This window comes from Dermacentor andersoni, chromosome 9 (assembly GCF_023375885.2).
Source record: "Dermacentor andersoni chromosome 9, qqDerAnde1_hic_scaffold, whole genome shotgun sequence".
NCBI classification, from domain to species: Eukaryota; Metazoa; Arthropoda; class Arachnida; order Ixodida; family Ixodidae; genus Dermacentor; species Dermacentor andersoni.
The window spans coordinates 116,907,139-116,925,744 of NC_092822.1; the positions used below are offsets into that span (position 1 = coordinate 116,907,139).

At 46.7% G+C, this 18,606-nt stretch overlaps 1 long non-coding RNA gene across 2 annotated transcripts in view; it reads right to left on the reverse strand.

Moving 5' to 3' along the window:
• The window catches only part of LOC140213257 (uncharacterized), a 65,747-nt gene extending 55,133 nt beyond the window's left edge, over window positions 1-10,614 (reverse strand). For both annotated transcript variants that reach the window (XR_011890211.1, XR_011890210.1), the window contains exon 1: window positions 10,380-10,614. This is a non-coding gene — a long non-coding RNA (uncharacterized lncRNA). The remainder of the gene's footprint in view (window positions 1-10,379) is intronic.
• Between the last annotated feature and the right edge of the window lie 7,992 nt (window positions 10,615-18,606).

An 18,606-nucleotide genomic window follows, 5' to 3' on the forward strand; every position in this document is an offset into this window, starting at 1 on the left:
TCCCAGCAGTGCATCTGCACAGGGCGGATCGGTAGTCCCACCGTCAAGCGTTGCCCAGTCTATTGAGGACAGGTTATAGTCACCCGGGAGTATAATTTTATGAGTATCCTGAAGATAACGTTGCATGTAATCAGGCAGAGCGTGAAGCATACTGCAATCGGCGTTAGGGGGCCGGTACATAGTTCCGGCGAAGAATACAAACTGACCGACAGCAATCTTACACCACAGTGCTTCTATACCATGTAGGTCAGACATGGGCATCGTTGGAATGTCGTCTCTCACCAAAATTGCAACACCCCCCCGGGTGCATCTATCTTTGCGCAGGACAATATAGCCGGGTGGAAAGATACCGCTGCTCGGAATTCGTGACGACAGCCATGTTTCACTGATTGCGACTATTTGCGGAGAGTGCTCCAGAACAAAAGCTTCTAATTCTTCTGTTTTGTTTACAACGCTTCTGGAATTAATGTTCCCTATAGTTAGCTTTTCTTGTTGGTCGGGCTGTTGCCGTTTTTTCCAAAGTTCTGCTTTTTTTCTGGTTAATGGTGCTTTGTGGCCACTTTCTTCGTCCCAAACGAGCACGTCATCATTAACCTTAATTTAATCCCATAGTTGTTTCCTAATATTACACACCCTTAACGAGAAGTCTTCGCTGACTGATATGGTGGTACTTTTAGGTTTGGTGCAGTTCTTAAATATTTTCGTTTTATCTCTGGAATCAAGCAGCTTAAAAGTGACAGGACGTGTCTTGTTTTCTTTTTTTTTTTGCCCCAAGGCGGTGAATCTTTACTCCAGAAATAGTAACACCAAGTTTATTTTGAACGAGTTTCACACATAATTCATTTTCAAGGCGCTCGACAGTCTCCTCTTGTTCTTCCTTAATTCCGTAAACGATTAGGTTCGATCGCCTACTTGTGTTTTCGAGGTCATCAACCTGCCGTGCTAGACTGCCAGAAAAACTTGGTTTTCCAGGAATTTGTGCTGCGCCTCTTAAATGGTCGCGCAAGAGTACCATGCATTCATTACATCTTTGTTTATTCTAGGTTTGCATAGGTATTGTAAATGGGCCCTGGCCACTAAATATAAAACTAAACCATCAAATAGGAAATGCCGCGTAACAGTGGTCCCATTAGAAGGATACACAACAATCACACGAGGGCCACGATGGTACCAAAAATAAATGAAAGCACCTTGCAGGCACGTACGCAGGATTTTTTTGTCGGGGGGGGGGGGGGGCAACCCAAGGTATCTGCTATGCAAATGAGAGGAGCGGGGGTTACTTTACTAGTACGTAAAACTATCCCAATATGTTTTATTCAAATCTCCTGAGGTCAAGTTCGCGTAACCGCCGACGCAAGCATCAGAGGGTCACCCGCAGGGTTGTCGGAACAAACCAATCAAATGCTCCCCTCGTTCATAAGAGGTCAAATTTGTTTGCTTGAAAAACGAATAACATTGCCTGCACTAGGCGGCTTGTCTTATCTAATTGGCTCATAAGAGGTGAGGAGCTTGTTCAAGAAGAGAGGGATTCGAAGAGGCCGAGCTACTGCACTGACTATCGATAACCGGATGAAGAGAGTGGTGCCGGCGTCTGTGATTGGTCCGCTTTCTCTTACTTCGCTTGCGGTGGCTCGTCGACAATCGCGGCGGCATGCAACGGAAGCTTAAGAATGACGTTAAAACGGATCTTCAGCAAAGAAGAGTTGGCAGAACGAGGTCTTAAACCCGCCGAAAGTTCTCGAAAACGTTACACGGTCGCGCAAAATGTTTTATTCAACGCAAGTAAACCAATGCTCTCCGGCAAGCGTGAGTTATAGCCAGCGCAGGAGCGATCGGCGGCAGCCATCTTTTATTCCGTTCGGAACGGGGCAGCCTGCGGCTATTAAGAAAATTCACTTTTGTTCGGCAATTAATGCTGTTGGATCTGGAGGACAATCCCAATTGCTGTCCCCAAGATTTTGGACCTTGCCGTTGGGTGCGGGAGTTGGCCGCGGTTGAGGAGGACATCGGGATGAGAAACTGGAGGTTTATTCACATTATTTACAGTGAGAGTACAAAGAAATTAACAGTCGTAAATTTATTACGGGCCGGCAGCAACTCGCACGCTGCGGCCCGTGGCAAGAAGCTCGAAACAGATGAATGAAGGAATGCTCCACTGCTGCTCCCGGTCTCTGGCTTTTAAGACCTTCGGTGTCTCGAAGTCTCGTCACGGTCGGCCAATCGGCGAGCCCGCTCAGGTGACGCCATTTTCGGCAAATCGGTGAACCCGCTCAGATGTCGTCATTTTCGGCCAATGGTAGGCGCCCGTGCGATTGTGTCACACCCGGCGCCGAGCGTCGCTCCTTGGGCCCCAATTGTCCGAGTGCTTACTTCTCTCTGCGGTATTGCCAACCCGGTCTGCAACTGCCTTCACAAAGGCGGATGGGGGGATTACTTACGGATGGCGGGACTGCCACGCCTCGGGAACGGGGTATATCTGCTTCTGCATTCCGTACTTAGGTGTGGCGCGATTCCATGTGGTCTGGTGAACTCGAAGGAGGCTCAGGAAAAGGTCACGTATCTGACAGCCCCTTCTCGCCCCGGAAGTTCGGAATGGCTGGTGAATTCAATTCGCTGGCCATGAGGAACGCTGAAAGAACCTGCAGGGTACTAGTGTCGAGCCTCGTTTGACGAACTTCGGGATCCTGGGCCCTGGAGAACGTACGTCAAACAAACAAAACAACACAGCGCTGCACCACGTGCAAGAGCAGGCTCTTCACCCCTGACTCGCCAGGCTATTACTGAGTCAAAATGAATCCTGATCTTTTATTTCCTCAGTTTTTACAAAGCAGTTCCAACCACCTTTCCAAACCGCTATCCATTTATCCCCGAATACCGACAAGGCCAGAGTGACATTGTTGTTGCAAAACAAAGGGCCGTTGTCGTTGCAAACAAAAAATGAAAACAGCCGAACATAACTTAAGTGGCCTAATTTCGCGAAGAGCCTGTTCTCACCCTAGCGCAGTGGCGTACTTATCTCACGTACTGTTGCCACTGAACAGTCTGGCCATCTGCACAAGTACGTAATCACAAGCGCGCTAGCCTTGTGGTCCCTATTCCGAACACGTACTTGCGTCGTAGGCAAACGTTTCATTATGCTTACTCACGTTTCTTCCTTTAGTCCCTACAGGACGCGTAACTTAAACGAACAATTAAACTTGCGGGACCTACGCACTTCTCAGAACCCTTAAAAATCCGTCTTTTAATAACTAGTTCCATGCACGCTAACTAAATAAGTAAGAACACGGCCGCCCTAAACACATACGAGCAACCCAGTCATAAATCTGCTTCCTTCCGTCCACACAGGACACGCGCTAATGGAGCTAAGAACGCTTCTCAGTGCAAATGATGCACTAACTGAAAATCTACGCGCTTAACGTTACAAAATAAAAAAACACATAAAAAAGAAGGTTAACAAATACACAGGCGCGTTCCGATAGGCCGCTCAACGATAACCTTGACACTCAGGTTACTCACACACACAGAAAAAGCCTATCTACTCAATAATTAACACCTCGAGAGACTAAATGTTTACCTAAAACGCATCTTTCAACTTTCGGAGCTTCTCAAACAAAACAAAGCTCATACCTTACTTACTGAAAGAAACTGTCTCAAGTCGCGAAAATCTTTCAGTGCTCAAAAAAAAAAAAAAGAGAACGCTTTCGTTCTGCATTACATTGGCAGATGGTACTCCCGTACCGCACGTAGAGAAAATTAGAATCCTAGGGTTACACCTGCAGGCAAACGGCCATAACGGAGAGACGGTGCGAATACTTCGTCGTTCGGTAGATGACACGATCCGACTCTTGCGTCGCATCACGAATAGACGCAATGGTATGCGTGAAGAGTGCGCGATCCGTCTCGTGCAGGCGTACGCGATAAGCCGCATAACGTATGTTGCCCCCTACCTGAGGTGGATCGGGTCCGAAAAAAACAAAGTCGAATGCATGATCCGAAAGGCTTTCAAGAGGGCGGTCGGCGTTCCACTCAACGCGAGCACCGACAAGTTTCTAGAGCTCGGAGTTCACAACTCCCTCAACGAGTTAATCGAGGCGCACGACATTGCGCAATACGAACGATTATCAAGGTCAAAGGCAGGTCGATGCATCCTCGAGTCGCTCAGCATCGCGTACCACACTCAGCATGGAGAAAAGACGGCGGTTCCCGCCTCTGTTCGCGACCGCCTGATCATCCCGCCGCTTCCCAAAAACATGCACCCGACGCACCACGCCGGGAGGCGCAACAAACGAGCAAGCGACCTTCAGAAGAAGTTTGGTAACAGCAACGAGGCGGTGTACGTAGACGCGGCGCGATATGGAGGAGGGAGAAGCGCGCACGCGATAGCGGTTGTAGACCGCTCGGGTAGGTGCCTCGCGAGCGCCACAGTGACCACGGGACACACGGAGGCGGCCGAGGAAGCCGCGATAGCCCTAGCACTCGTTGCGGTGCCGAACGCTGCGATCGTGATCAGCGACTCGCAGGCGGCAATCCGCGGCTTCGCGCGTGGTCGTGTCTCGCGGGAAGCGGCCCGCATACTCCAAATTTCTGACGACGGCGACTCGCCCTCGCAACCCCAAAATTCTACGGTCTTCCTCCTCTGGACCCCGGCACACACCGATGTTCCGCTCGCGGGAAACGAGGCGGCCCACGCCACGGCTCGAGGTCTCACACGCCGAGCCGCCGCTGATTATGTGGCCGCCTCCGCCCCCGAGAGCGGGGCATCGGATCTGCCGGATCGGGACACTACAACAGAAACACAGCAACAAGAAACACACTGGGCGTGGGGCGATCGCCTAACCACGTTCAGAGACCTCACCCAACACTACAGACTTGAAAGACGCACATTCCCGCCACCGCACGATAAATTGAACAGGAACGAGGCCGTAACATTACGCGTGCTCCAGACACACACCTACCCTAGCCCCGCTATCTTACACCACTGCTATAGTTTGTACCCAACAGACGCGTGTAAAACATGCGGACACAGAGCAACGCTGCGACACATGCTCTGGGAGTGTGCCGGCAATAACGGCAATCAAAGCAGCTCCGTTGGCGACGCGTCCAGAATCGCGGCTGTTGCCAGAGTAGGAGAAGGCTCGAGCTCCGTTCTTCCCGACGCCGCTCCGGATGCGGGAGCCGCGGGGGACCTTCTCCGTAGGCGTCGCCGCCGCTGGGAGGCGGCTATCAGAAGTTCAGAGCTGGCAGACCAGCTCTGGGCCGTCCGGCAAGCCAAAGATGCCGCTCGAGTCCAAGAACTTCGAGCCGTCACCTGAGGCCACCACATCAAGAACTGCCGGACTATTCTTTACTAAAGTTTCTTCTTCTTCTTCGTTCTACGGAAGCTCTCTTGGCCTCTCGTTGCAAGTGTTTACAACTGACTCATACTTTTGAGCCGTACTCGAGGTGGTCGCGGTTCAAGAGCTACTCTGGCTACCGAGGAACAAGAAAAGGGGTGACTCACTATTAGCTCCTTCAACACCTTACAGTTTCTGGCCAATTTGCGCCCTGGCGCCACGCTTTCTTTACTAACTCCACTGACCGCGTCGCGACTCCTTACCATCTCGTCTCGTCTTGCCACCTTGCGCTCGTTCGCACTACATGCTGCACTCCGAAAAGAACGACGGAACGACGAGGAACATAACTGCCCCGTGCCCTTTGTCCGTGTCCGTGCAGAACATGCTTCACGGCCTCCTTTGGACCGGTGGCTAAAACGTGCTTTATGCGCACACGTCGTCCACGACGACCGCACCCTTCTTTTCTTCGCGCTCGGCCTTTTTGCGCCTGTCGCCGATTTTGGACGCGCCACATTATTTACCGCATTCTTATCTTTAGCGAGCTTCTTTCTACGGCGCTTTTTCCGCGAACTTTCTTTCATGTCGCCTTCTCGCGCCTCGTGCTGGCCGGTACACATTTCGTCGGCCCGGATCGGTCTCTTACCCGCACAGTCTGAATGATTCCTAACTAAATCACCGCTCTCTTGGCTATCTAGACTGTCGGAGAGGCGCACCGATCCCTGAACAATGCAGTTGTCGTCCCTTGAGCTACGCAGCTCGCAATCCTGAGAACTACCCTCAATTGCATCGTCCAGCTGGCACTTCACTTCGGCACGCAGATCTGACTCGACATGAGTGCTCGCGTCTGCTGGTTCAGCAGTACTCTTTACCTCGCTAACGACCTCGCTAACCTCACATTCGACGCACATGCGCGGTAACTGTGCCAATTTGTTCGCAGCTGGCCTAGCTGTCTCTACATTCCTCTGTTGACACAGCACCTCGTCGCTCTCACTCAGGCCTTTAACGGCCTCTGTTGCCACTACGGCATCGTTAGCAGCTATAGCCCTTTCCGTTCGTCTATGAATGGGCCGCTAATCTCACAGGCACTACTTTTCTCGTCGGCTTTTGGTGAAAATCCGCTAGATACTTCCTCATTCTTTTGATCTGTACTGCCTACAGAATTTTCAGAGAGCCGTTGTCTCTGTGCCTTTAACTGCTCAAAATATTGTAGCTGTTTGATCAATGCTGCCTCTCTCTCGTACTTTTGCTCACGTTCGTGACTCTCAAGCTTTCGTTCACGACGCTCACGCTCCCGTGGTTCTTGTATCACCTTCCAAGCAATCTCAATGCTTTCATCATCATTGCCACTATCTTGAATTGCCTTTATGGTAGCTGGATTTTTCATCTGTTCGTCCGCCTCAACTCCCAAATCGTCGCACACCAACAAGTCAAACCTCGTGAACCTTCTAAGATCCATGGCAGCTACCCCTACTGGTGGTTAGAACTGTTTTCCTTAATTAATTTGTGCAAACACACAATTATGCAACAAATTCCCGATTCCTAGAACTATCAAAATAAACACATAACATTTGAAGTCTGGCGAATCAAAAGGAAAAAAACCACGCGCTCACTTACGGTTGCAGCACCGTGCCATCTGGTTCATTGGTGCGCTGTTCCCGGTTCCTCAGGGCTCCCTGGGTCGAAGGCTGGCTCTTCTTCGCTACTCCCAGTTCCTCAGGACTACTTTGGACGAAGGCTCTCTCTTCTTCGCTGTTCCAAGTTCCTCGGGACTCCTTTTGGACGAAGGCTCTTTTTCGCTGTTCCGGGTTTCTCAGGATTTCTCTCGACGAAGGTTCGTACCTAGCGCTGCCAGCAGTTGTTGGATCTGGAGGACAATCCCAATTGTGGTCCCCCAGTGTTTGGACCTTGCCGTTGGGTGCGGGAGTTAGCCGAGGTTGAGGAGGACATCGGTATGAAAAACTGGAGGTTTATTTACAATATTTACAGTGAGAGTACAAAGAAATTAACAGTCATAAATTCATTACGTGCCGGCAGCAATTCGGAAGCTGCGGCCCGTGGCAAGAAGCTCGAAAGAGATGAATGAAGGAATGTTGTGTTGCTGCTCTCGGTCTCTGGCTTTTAACCCTTTCGGTGTCTCGAAGTCACGTCACGTTCGGCCAATCGGCGAGCCCGCTCAGGTGACGTCATTTTCGGCCAATCGACGAGCCCGCTCAGGTGACGTCATTTTCGGCCAATGGTAGGCGCCCGTCCGATTGTGTCACACCCGGCGCACAGGGTCGCTCCTTGGACCCCTATTGTCCGAGGGCTTACTTCTCTCTACGTTATTGCCAACCCGGTCTGCAACTGCCTTCACAAAGGCGGATGGGGGGATTGCTGCCAGGGCTTCACGGTGCATTACATCCGTCTTGCCTCGGGACCCACGTTACCTGGAACCGTTCCAGGCTCCCGCTACACTTTCCGGAAGAGTCAAGCAGTGAATAGCTCCACCTGCGGCACACGAGGGGGGGGGGGGGGGGCGCGACGCCAACTCGTTTGCACGTGCCACGCCTCGGGAACGGGGTAGATTTGCTTCTGCATTCCTTACTTAGGTGTGGCGCAATTCGATGTGTTCTGGTGAACTCGAAGGAGGCTTAGGAAAAGGTCCCGTATCTAACAATGCATCTTTAACGCGTACACGTCATTTTGATGCGGTATGTTTTTGCGGTTTTGTGACGTCGCGTGATAGGCAGGTGAAGCGGGGGCGGCCCGAAAACTTTTGACCAATAACCGAGGGCTAATGGCGAAAGCGCGTCGAATAAGAAATAACTATTTTTGTTTTGTTCCGTCAAATTATGCATAATCAGTGTGTACACGTCATATCAGATGGGGAGCTATCGCGGTTTTCGTGACGTCGTGCGACAGACAGGTGAAGTGGGGGTGGTGCAAAAAAGTTTTTGACCAATCGCAGTGGGCTGTTTGCAGAATTGGAATAGATAAGTTTGGAATAGTTTTACGTTATAGCGCCCAAGGTGTCTTTTACAGGTGCTCCCTGTGCGATACACCTCTCCTTTACTTGGACAACAAGTAACTGCGTCAAATGGACTTGCGCAGGAAAGAAGCGCAGGAAGAACACTGCCAAGGACAAGTAAAGAAGGCAAACTGTAAAATAAAGGTTACTTTAGTAGAATACAACTAAAAAAAAATATCTGCAGTTGGCCACTAAGGCACACAAACCGCGTGGGGTTGTGTTACTTCGCCAGCCAATCACAGAAGCAAACAAAATCGTCGTCATGCGGCCTTTTTAAAATGGCGTCGTACTTAATACCTCCGAAGCGTCTGCTGTTCTGGAAGAGTCTTTTCATCGGCGGAAGCAATACGGTGTGCAACAGACATGGACAAAGTGTATGGAGACCGAGTATTTCACTCTTCAAAAGGCTGCAGTGAAATGGTTCAGCAGTGAAATGAACGGCACGTTCATTTCACTGCTCAACCTGTTTTACTCAAAAAACTTCACTGTCAACTAAAGTGAAACATGACAAAAACATAGTTGCAGCAAAGCAAGCATGTTATTTCAGTTCAATAAAGAATTAGGGTTTAGCCATTCCACTATAATAGGCGAGGAAAAGGTATAAAATTTTACGCGCTTGTAATTTTATTTTTGTGGTTGCCGCCTTATTTGGGTAAAAGAAAAAGTTTGAAATACGAATTATTTGCAGCCTCCCGGAGGAACAGTGGCCTGCGGTTATGAGGGCGTGGGCGGGGCTTCACTGCCGACTTAATTTGTATCCGACTACAGTAGCGTTTTTTGAATTAGCTCTGGAAGAACTATAGATAAATATATATTTGCCTAACCGTCACACTTCTTTTGGATCCCTCGTTTATGCTCTACCAAGTTAAGTGCCGCAAACGACTCTTATTGTTATTTGGGAAGTTACGTAACGATGCGCGGGTGCCAGTCCAGTACAACTTCGTAGGGCGCAGGACGCTGCGATTCTAGACGTACTGTACCCACCGCGGAAGCTTAGAAAGACACTTACATAAGCACAGTGGAGAAGTTGCTACATCAGGCGGCTCGACTGATAACTGTAGAAGCGTCATTCAAAACACACGGAATTGTTCTCCACTTTCGGCGGTGTTTTTTCTACTTCCTCTTTAAATAAAAAGATGTTCATTTATAAATGTTTTCATAAACAGCGGTTAAATTTGTGAACTTTCGCTTTTTCTTCCTGTTCGGCTGTTGCCTCGGTTGCCGACAATGGATTCCTTAGCAGATCGCTTAATTTCTCAACACCTTGCGACTCTTGCTTCCAGTTGGCAATTTCGCACGAAATGTGCTCTAAAATTAGGCAAGAACCAGACGAGGTAACGGGTGACATTCATGTTGCTTATGGATTCAACGGTTATTGAATGGTTTGATGATGGACGCTGTTTCGCATTATTTTTTCACCTTATCTAACCCAGATCATGGTATATGGTTCTGAGAATCTGTCAGCATCGCGGCGAGCCGTTACTCGAGGAAATAATGAAGCAAAAGAAAAAGTTAAACGCAATTGGCGTTTTCTCTCGCCGCAACTCGTTCTACGTGCATTTAGACCAGCTGACGACGAACCGAATCCGAAACGAAGAAGGTTGCACTAACGAAGCAACAGCGAAGCGCGTGACCATCGAAAAGATGGTGACAACTGAATGCATCTCGAGTTAACCGCGTGGGCACCGAATCGATGAGCAAACTGGCCTTCACACCCCAAAAGATGCCGATAACTACCGCGATCCAAAAGGTGTGAAAAAAGAAGCAAAATGTTGACCGCCGAATAGCTGTCAAGTTTCAAGATTGATTTGGTGGCGCTTTAGGAATGTGTGTGAGAAATTGTGGTGTGGGGGGGGGAGGACGGGGGGGGGGGGGGTATGCGTCTTAATTTCGGGGGGGTAGGGGCCGGGCCTCCCCGGGCCCGCCATTGGGTACGTGCCTGGCACCTTGCCATCTACTGTCGAACGGTGGCTGCGTACGGCATCTCACAACAATGCTTTACGAGTAGCGCTAAATAAAGCTCGGAATCTTGCACTTACGTTTAGGTTATTGCTGGAAACTTCAGGTGGTGGAATGTCTGGATGGATTATGACAAGAAGGTCAGTGTATCCTCCGTCTGTTTCATCGATCGAAGGCTGTTTTGGGAAGTAGACGCTCATACATGACAATGTCGGCCTCTGTAAGGAACAAGGAAAACGAAAGTAAACTACATTTTGCTCGCGGGTTTACCCAGCAGTTTTCGCCATAAACCCCTAAGCTTCATTCACTGCATATGGTAATCACGCAGGCACAGTTTTATTTGCAACAACTATTAGGGATCAAGTAGCTTCGAACTCTAGGTGTACCTAGCAAAAAAATGCACAAGGAAAAATTATTCATTCAGAGACGAACACAACCCGACAATGATACAATGTATAGCTCGACAAAAGTGCACTGGTTGTAAATGTATAAATTTTGCGAAAGCGCCTACAATAAAAAACAACGTTAAGGCTACTGTCACACGTAGAAACGGTGACGCAGTGATTTCATCAGCGACTGTTTATTGGGCGAATTCCCGTGCCCTCGACTAAATGATGAACTGCAATGCAGCGTGCACGGGCTCGTTTACTATTTCCACCAACAAATGACAACTGAAAGGCGTAATAGCTACAGAACAAAAATAGGTAACACGATGAATGGCGCCTGAAAAAAACAATTTGGACAAGGGCTGTATGGTGATCATAGAGTGGTGAAATGACTGGGCCTGACGCACATTGCGAACGATAGCACCCTGATCAACATGAAGCACTCGTCATAGCCCATACGGTAGAAAATAGGTAAAAAATTTTGCTCATTCGCTAGAATGTTCCTATTCAATTAGACTTCCTGAGTTCTCCCCTATCTACAAAGCAGAATTCTGAGCTGTAGTTTTAGCACTGCGCAAATTGAACCCCTACCATTCATCGGTAGCTATAATCAACGACTCACTTTTTGTTAGTTCATCGCTTGCAACGTGTAGTGATTCAACCATTTCGCAAGCATTATATCTCTTGGGGTCCGCGTCATTTGCATTTGCTTTATTTCTTTTGGGTGCCTGGGCACAAAAGTTTGCCTTTGAATCAGTCTGCAGAATGATAAAGAAGCGCTTCCCTTGGTGGACTTCTCGTATCTGCCATTCTCCCTTCAGGCTATATCACTCCTGTTAGGTTTATGAAATTCACAATGATGAATTAGCTACATATACCTAGCGTTGCTTCGCATTCTGACTATGGCCACCTCCTATTTTCTTGGAGCCGCAAATTCTGCCAAACAAGCAAATTAAGGATTACACTAGCAAGGCTACGCTGCCGCATCCCGACACTGAATTTCTGTGCACACAGGCCTGGATTGGCCGCATCCCCTCTTGTTTATACAGTGCGGGGAACCGAGAACAATCGATCACTCCAGGTAGGACACCTGCGGCTGCGCGGGCCCTATGTTGAAAGCTATCTGCGGTGGGGACATATTGTGTCGTGCCCCGTGTTTCTGCCGTTTAGTTCTCGTTGATACGAGAAGTAGCCACGAAGATCAATTCGCTCGCTGCTGCTGCCGTGCTTCTTCAATTCCGGCATTTTGACAGCGAAATTCCACGGTCATAGAGGCAGATAGGTCCACGGTTCCTTGTGCACGCGTGAAACTATGCTTATTAAATTGTTCGTGAGCGAATGTTTACGAATTGATGCGGCCGATACAATTATTATTGTCACTTCGTACAGCAGCATTCTACTAATTTGCTATTGCCATCGGTGCTGCGTCTTTTGGGAGGCACTGCAATATTTTGGGGAGGCGGCCTTACTAACAGCTATCAAATGGGTATGGCATGTCTGGGACCAATATATCTCGTGTACACTTCGAGAAAAAAAAAAAAACGACCGTCCTTTCACGCCTTCAGAGCGTCGTATCGAATCGCAATAGGTGTCAAAGTCTACGACTGAAATATACAAGATACTAGAATTAGTGGTAGAGTACGTTAAAGTAATCGTATGGGCGCAATTAGCGCTAATATGCGGAAAAAATAACTACATTGCATGGTCCCCGTGTACAGGGTGCACCACTAGATATAGGCATGATGACGTAAAACCACTGACCGACACCCTCCTGAGTAATTTAGCTAGATCACTTCGAATAAGCAAGGCTCGAGCGAAGCAGTGTTGTCTGAAGGGCAGTTTCGGTGGTTCCCCGAAGAAGCAAGAATTATTAGAAATGTAAGGAAAATTGACGCTGCGGGAGTAATTGCCGACATGCTCATCATCAGAATATCTTATGTCCACTGCAGGGCGAATCCTCTCCCTGCGATCATCAATTACCCCTGCCCTACGCGAACTGATTTCAAGTAGCGCCCGTGAGTTTCCTAATTTCATCGCCCCACCTAGTCGCTTACAGTCCTCTACTGCAGTTCCTTTCTATTGATACTCTTTCTGTAACCTTAATGGTCCAACCGGTATCTAACCTGTGCATTAGGTGACCTGCCCAGCTTAATTTTTTGCCTTAATATCAATTGGAATATCGGCTAACCCCACTTGATCTCTTATATTAAGGGCACTCTTTGTCTCTTAACTTTATGCCTAGCGCTCTTCGTTCCGTCACTCCTTGTGCAGTCCTTAACTCGTTCTCAAAATTTCTTCTCAGTCTCTGCACCATATTTCAGCAACAATAAAATGCACTGATTGTGCACCTTCCTTTTTAATTTCAGTATTAAGCATCCAGTCAGGAACTGACAATGTGGGCCGTATGCGATCCAAACCATATTTATTCTTCTATGAATTTCCATCTCATCATAACCGTTCCCTCTGATTACCCTGTGATTATTTCACCTAGGTAGACATACTCCTTCACAGACTCTCGAGGCTGATTGTGGATTCTAAACTCCTGTCGCGTTTCACGGCTATTCATCATTATCGTTGTCTTTTGCATATTAATCTTAAACCCTACTCTTGCACTCTCTCTGTTAAGGTCCCCGATCACTCGTAGCAACTCGTCTGCAGCGTTGCCGAATAGAACAATGTCATCGGCAAATTGAAGGTTGCTGAGATATTCGCTGTCGATCCTTACTTCTAAGGCTTCCCAGTTTAATAGCTTGAATACTTCATCCAAGCACGCAGTGAATAGCATCGGAGAGATTGTGTCTACTTGTCTCACCCCTTTCTTTATAGGCATCTTCCTACTTTCCTTGTGGAGAATTAAGGTAGCTGTGTTACCTCTGTAGATATTTTGCAAGTTATTTACGTAAGCGGTCTGTACTGCGGATTTTTCGATTACCCGAATAATGACATGGATGTGAGCGATTGTAGTGTGTCCCTTCCTGAAGGCAGCCTCTTTCGTTGGTTGGCTAAAGCCCAGTGTCGCCTTTATTTTACGGAAAATTATCTTATTGAATATTTTATGCAATACCGGGAGTAACCTAATGGGCCTATATTTTTTTTATTTCTTTAACGTCTCGGTTTTCGTGGATTAGTGTTGTGTTTGCATTATTTCAATTTTGCGGGAGCCTTGCTGTCGATAGGCACTTCGCATAGAAAGCCGCCAGTTTTCCAAGCATTATGTCTCCCCCATCTTTGATTAAATCGACTGTTACTCCTTCTCTTGCCGCTCTTTCCCGTTTCACACCTTGCAAGGCCCTTCTGACCTCATCGCTTCTGTACCCTCTTCATTACTGTTTCGAATGGAGGTATTATAACTCCTCTGGGTACTGCGCAAGTCAGTATAAAGTTCTTTCGCTGCTTTTACTATACCTTCGACATTGCACATATTGTCCTGCTTATCCTTTCAGTGCATACATCTTGGTTTGTCCCATGGTAAGTTTCCTACTCAGTGATCTCAGGTTGCGTGCATTGTTTACGACTTCATCAGTATTTCTGGCTTCATAGTTTCGAATAAAACTTATTTGCGCCTTGATGATCAGTTTTGAAAGGTCCGCGAATTCTATCTTGTCTCTTGAGTTTGACACTTTCATTCTTTGTCGTCTCTTAAGTCCTTTGTTAGTTGGGAGAGCTTGCCTATTGGTATCCGTGGTGCCTTGCTTCCCACATTCCTTGCTGCCTCTGATGTCAGCCTTGTTACGGTTTCATTCATTACCTCTATGTCATCTTCATCGCTCTGCTCTAAGGCTGCATATTTGTTTACAAGTACGAGCCTAAATTTGTCTGCTTTTACCCTTACTGCCTCTAAGTTTACCTGCTTCATCCTGACCAATCTTACTCTTTCGTTGTTCAAATTGAGGTGAATGCTAGCCCTTACTAACCTATGATCACTGCACTTTACCCTACCTATCACTTCAACTTCCTGCACTATGCTGCGATCGGCAGAAAGTATGAGACCAATTGCATTTCTTGTTTCACCATTAGGGATTTTCCAAGTCCACTTTCTGTTGCTACGTTTGCTGAAAAAGGTGTTTATTATTCTCAGCTTATTTCTTTCGGCGGATTCGACCGGCATGTCTCCTTTAGCAGCGCTAGAATCGACGCCGTAGTTGCCAAATGGTTATTCACCAGTCAGCTTTCTCCCCGCTTTAGCATCGAAGTCGCCCATTACTGCAGCATTTTGTGTTTTTACTTTTCTCCTCGCGAATTCAATATTTTCATATAACTCCTCTTGTTGAGCGTCATTGTGACTGGATGTTGGAGCGTAGGCTTGTACTGCCTTTATTCTACTGCTTTTATTAGGTTAAAGTACAGCTACTGCTACCCTCTCATTATTTCTGTGGGATTTGTCATAGTTTCCCACTATCTCCTTATGAATTAGGAATCCTACCCCATCCTGCTTCTTGTCTGGAAGACCTCTATAGCCGACGACGTGGCCGTTATTCAGCACTGTATAGGCCTCACCAGTTCTTCTAATCTCGCTAAGATCAATGATATGCCAAACAATGACACGTAATGCCTCAAAGAGCGCTGCTAAGCTAGCCTCACTCGACAGAGCTCGCGTGTTAAAAGTTGCCAGGGTCACTTATCATTGGGGGGCTCTACGGGTCCGGACATTGTTAGCACCCTCTGCTGCGTTACCCGTCTGACCGCTTTCTTGGTCAGGTGCTCCGCAGCTGTAGTCGACTGGGTGCCAATTATTTTTATTTATTTGTTTGTACATACTGCAGCTCGATCGGGCTATTGCAGGAGTGGGTGTGAAAGGCAGACAAATGAAAATAGCAAGTAATACAGGCAATACGAAAAATACAAACCAACACAAACCAAAACTATTGAACGGCCGCCAATAATAAGTTTAAAGCAAGAGAACGAATAGACCCCGACCAAGAATTCCAGTACTCGAATACACGGGGAAATAAACTGTATTTAATAGTGTCCGTACGGGCAAAATAAGGTGCTATGTTTAGGTGATGGTGACTTCCATTATTTGATTGTTTTTTCAGGAGTAAGGTGGTTATCTTAAGATATACGGCAAGAAGAGGTAATAATTCAATCCAAAACTTCAGTGATTTCGTGCGTCGGCGATAGACCGGCTGTAAGCCTAGGGATGAAAGCGCTGGACAGGGTGAAAAACCCCTATCGTACCTACGGCATATGAAGCGGATCGGTTTCTTTTGGATGGCCTCAATTTGATTAATGTCCCACTGTTTGTGTGGATTCCAGACGGGAGAAGCATAATCGAATACAGACGGGATTAGTGATTTATGTATCAGTAGTGTAGTTTCCCTTGGGGCTGTGGTCAGTGTGCGGTGCTTGTTTTTTGTGGTCAATGTGCGGTGCAATGTCTTTCAGTGCTTTTGAGCTTATTAAATCTATGTGTTTCGACCAGGACATACTGGGCGTGAAAAGAAGACCAAGGTAGTTGTATTCACTAACGCTCAGAATCGGAGTATTATTAACGTTGTAAGTAAATGCTGAAGGGGTCGTTTTATTAGTGAAAGTCATAACAACGGTTTTACGGATGGTAATTATCATTTGCCAGGTATCGCAGCAACAGCTAAAATTAGCAAATTATTTTTCAAGCTGTAAATGGTCATCAAAGAAGGAAATTTTTTTATACAATACACAGTCATGAGCATACAAACGTATATTTGAGGTTATGTGACGAGACAAATCGTTTATAAAGATCAAGAAAAGCAACGGACCCAGCACGGAACCTTGTGGAACTCCTGAAGGCACCTCTGTCACCCTGAAATTAGCTCTGTTAAAGGACCCAAATTGAGATCGATCAGAAAAAAAACTAGAAATCCAGCTGAGAATGTTGGTATTACTAAGGATGGCGTGAAGTTTATGCATCAATTTCGAATGAATCACTGCAACGAATGCCTTTGAAAATCAATGAAGACTGCGTCAATTTGGTTGCCCGCGTCGAGGTTAATACAAATGTCATGTGTAAACTCACTTAGCTATGTTAATGTGATGAACCCACGTCTGAAGCCGTGCTGGACATTGGTTTGTAATTTGTGTGACTCAAGGTATTCCATAATGTGTTTGTAAATAACATGCTCTAACATTTTACACGAATGAGAGGTTGTAGAAATTCTTCTATAATTAGGTAAGACGTGTTTGTCACCGGTCTTGAATAAAGCAAGAACTTGAGCTATTTTCCAGGATGAGGCTTATGTGGAGAATGCCAGGAAGTTGCGAAATATGCCAGTGAGGTAGCGACAGAACCATAATGAGTAGAATACGAAAAATAAGTTCGGAATGCCATCTGGCCCAGCAGATTTCTCAATTGCGAGTTTCAATATTAAATCCAACACACTTTCTTTGGAAATGTTAATGTCGTTGATAAGTACGTCACTACGAGAAATGGTGTCTGGTTGGATGACGTTGTCACGAGAGGAAACGGAATTGAAATACTCATTAAATGCGTTAGATATATGAAATGGATCATTGGTAGAATCATTGTTAGTCGCTATAGAAGTAGCCGTCGTATCACGTGGCCAAACATACGGCCAAAATTTACCCGGGTGGGTTTTTAATAGGCCCTGAAGCTGCACACCGAATAAGAAATTCTTAGCGCAAGTAATTTTCAGACTAAGCTCTTCTTTTGCTTTATTGAAACTCATCATGACTGTCTGATTGTTAGAGTGCCTCTTACACCTTAGTCCATTTACACGACGTGTCAGATGTTACATATCTCGCGTCATCCAGGAAATTCTCACATTTTTCTTCTTTGTTTTGGAAGGAATAAAACGCTGAATGCTTTTTAATCAAGCATTCGAAATAAGCTACCTATGCATTAACACCACAAGTAGTACTTAGTGCAGCAAATTCGTCAAAACCATCAGACAGAGCATCTATTATTGAAACATCATCAGCGCGATTAAAATCAGGAAATGTACAAAAAACAAAATTTGCTTAGTGACCGATAAATTTAAGGAGACAAGAACGGCCTAGTGATCAGAAATTCCCTGAATGAAACCCCTTCTGGAACTCTTGCAATAATGTTAGAACTAACGAAAACCAAATCGAGCAGAGCACCGAATTGTGTAAGTTTATTGGTAATCTGAACAAGGTCGAATAAAAGAGAAAAAACAACTTGTTCTCTATATATGGAAGTCTCTTCCACAAGTGGTAAAGTAGGTCAATGAATGCGGGGGGCATTAAAATCACCCATGCTAATGAGGTTACCCGTGTTTAGGTGCTGCTCGCTAATATATCGACTAAGAGTTAGAACGTGGTCGACAGAGGAACTTGGTGGACGGTAAACAACGCCTATCACGACATGTGCTTTGTCTAGATGTTTACACCAGACTGATTCTATATCAGCTGCTGGTTGCAATCGTGAAAACTTGAGATCCGACCGAAAAAGCAGCGCAACGCCACCTGGTTTAGAGTGACGCCGACCTGCGCAAACCGCAATTAAGCCAGGAGGAGTGAACTCAGAGTCTAGAATATCATAATGCAGCCAAGTCTCTGTGATATCAACCACATGAGGTGAGTGTGCAGATATTAAAGACAAAATGTATCCGAACTTGTAAGTTATGCTCCTAGCATTGAGGTTTAAAATTGAAAGCTTACAATTGGAAGTACGAGGCAGTTAGTCCGAAGAAGTGGAACGTAGTGACTGTGATGCAGGTTCTTGTGTTCATACGTTCTGACGGTTCTCTGAGGCGGAGCCTCCGAGAACCTAATTGAGGACAAAGCCGTTGGTTTCAAAAGCCTATTAACAAACCTTTAATAAAACTAGAAAGAGGCATTAAATCAATGATAGAAAGAAATAGAAAAAAAGCATAAAATAAACACTCAGGCACCGCGGTAAGGAACACACTTCGGGCTTTGGTGGCGTTAACCAGTGCGGGAGTCCGGGCTGACCGTGATG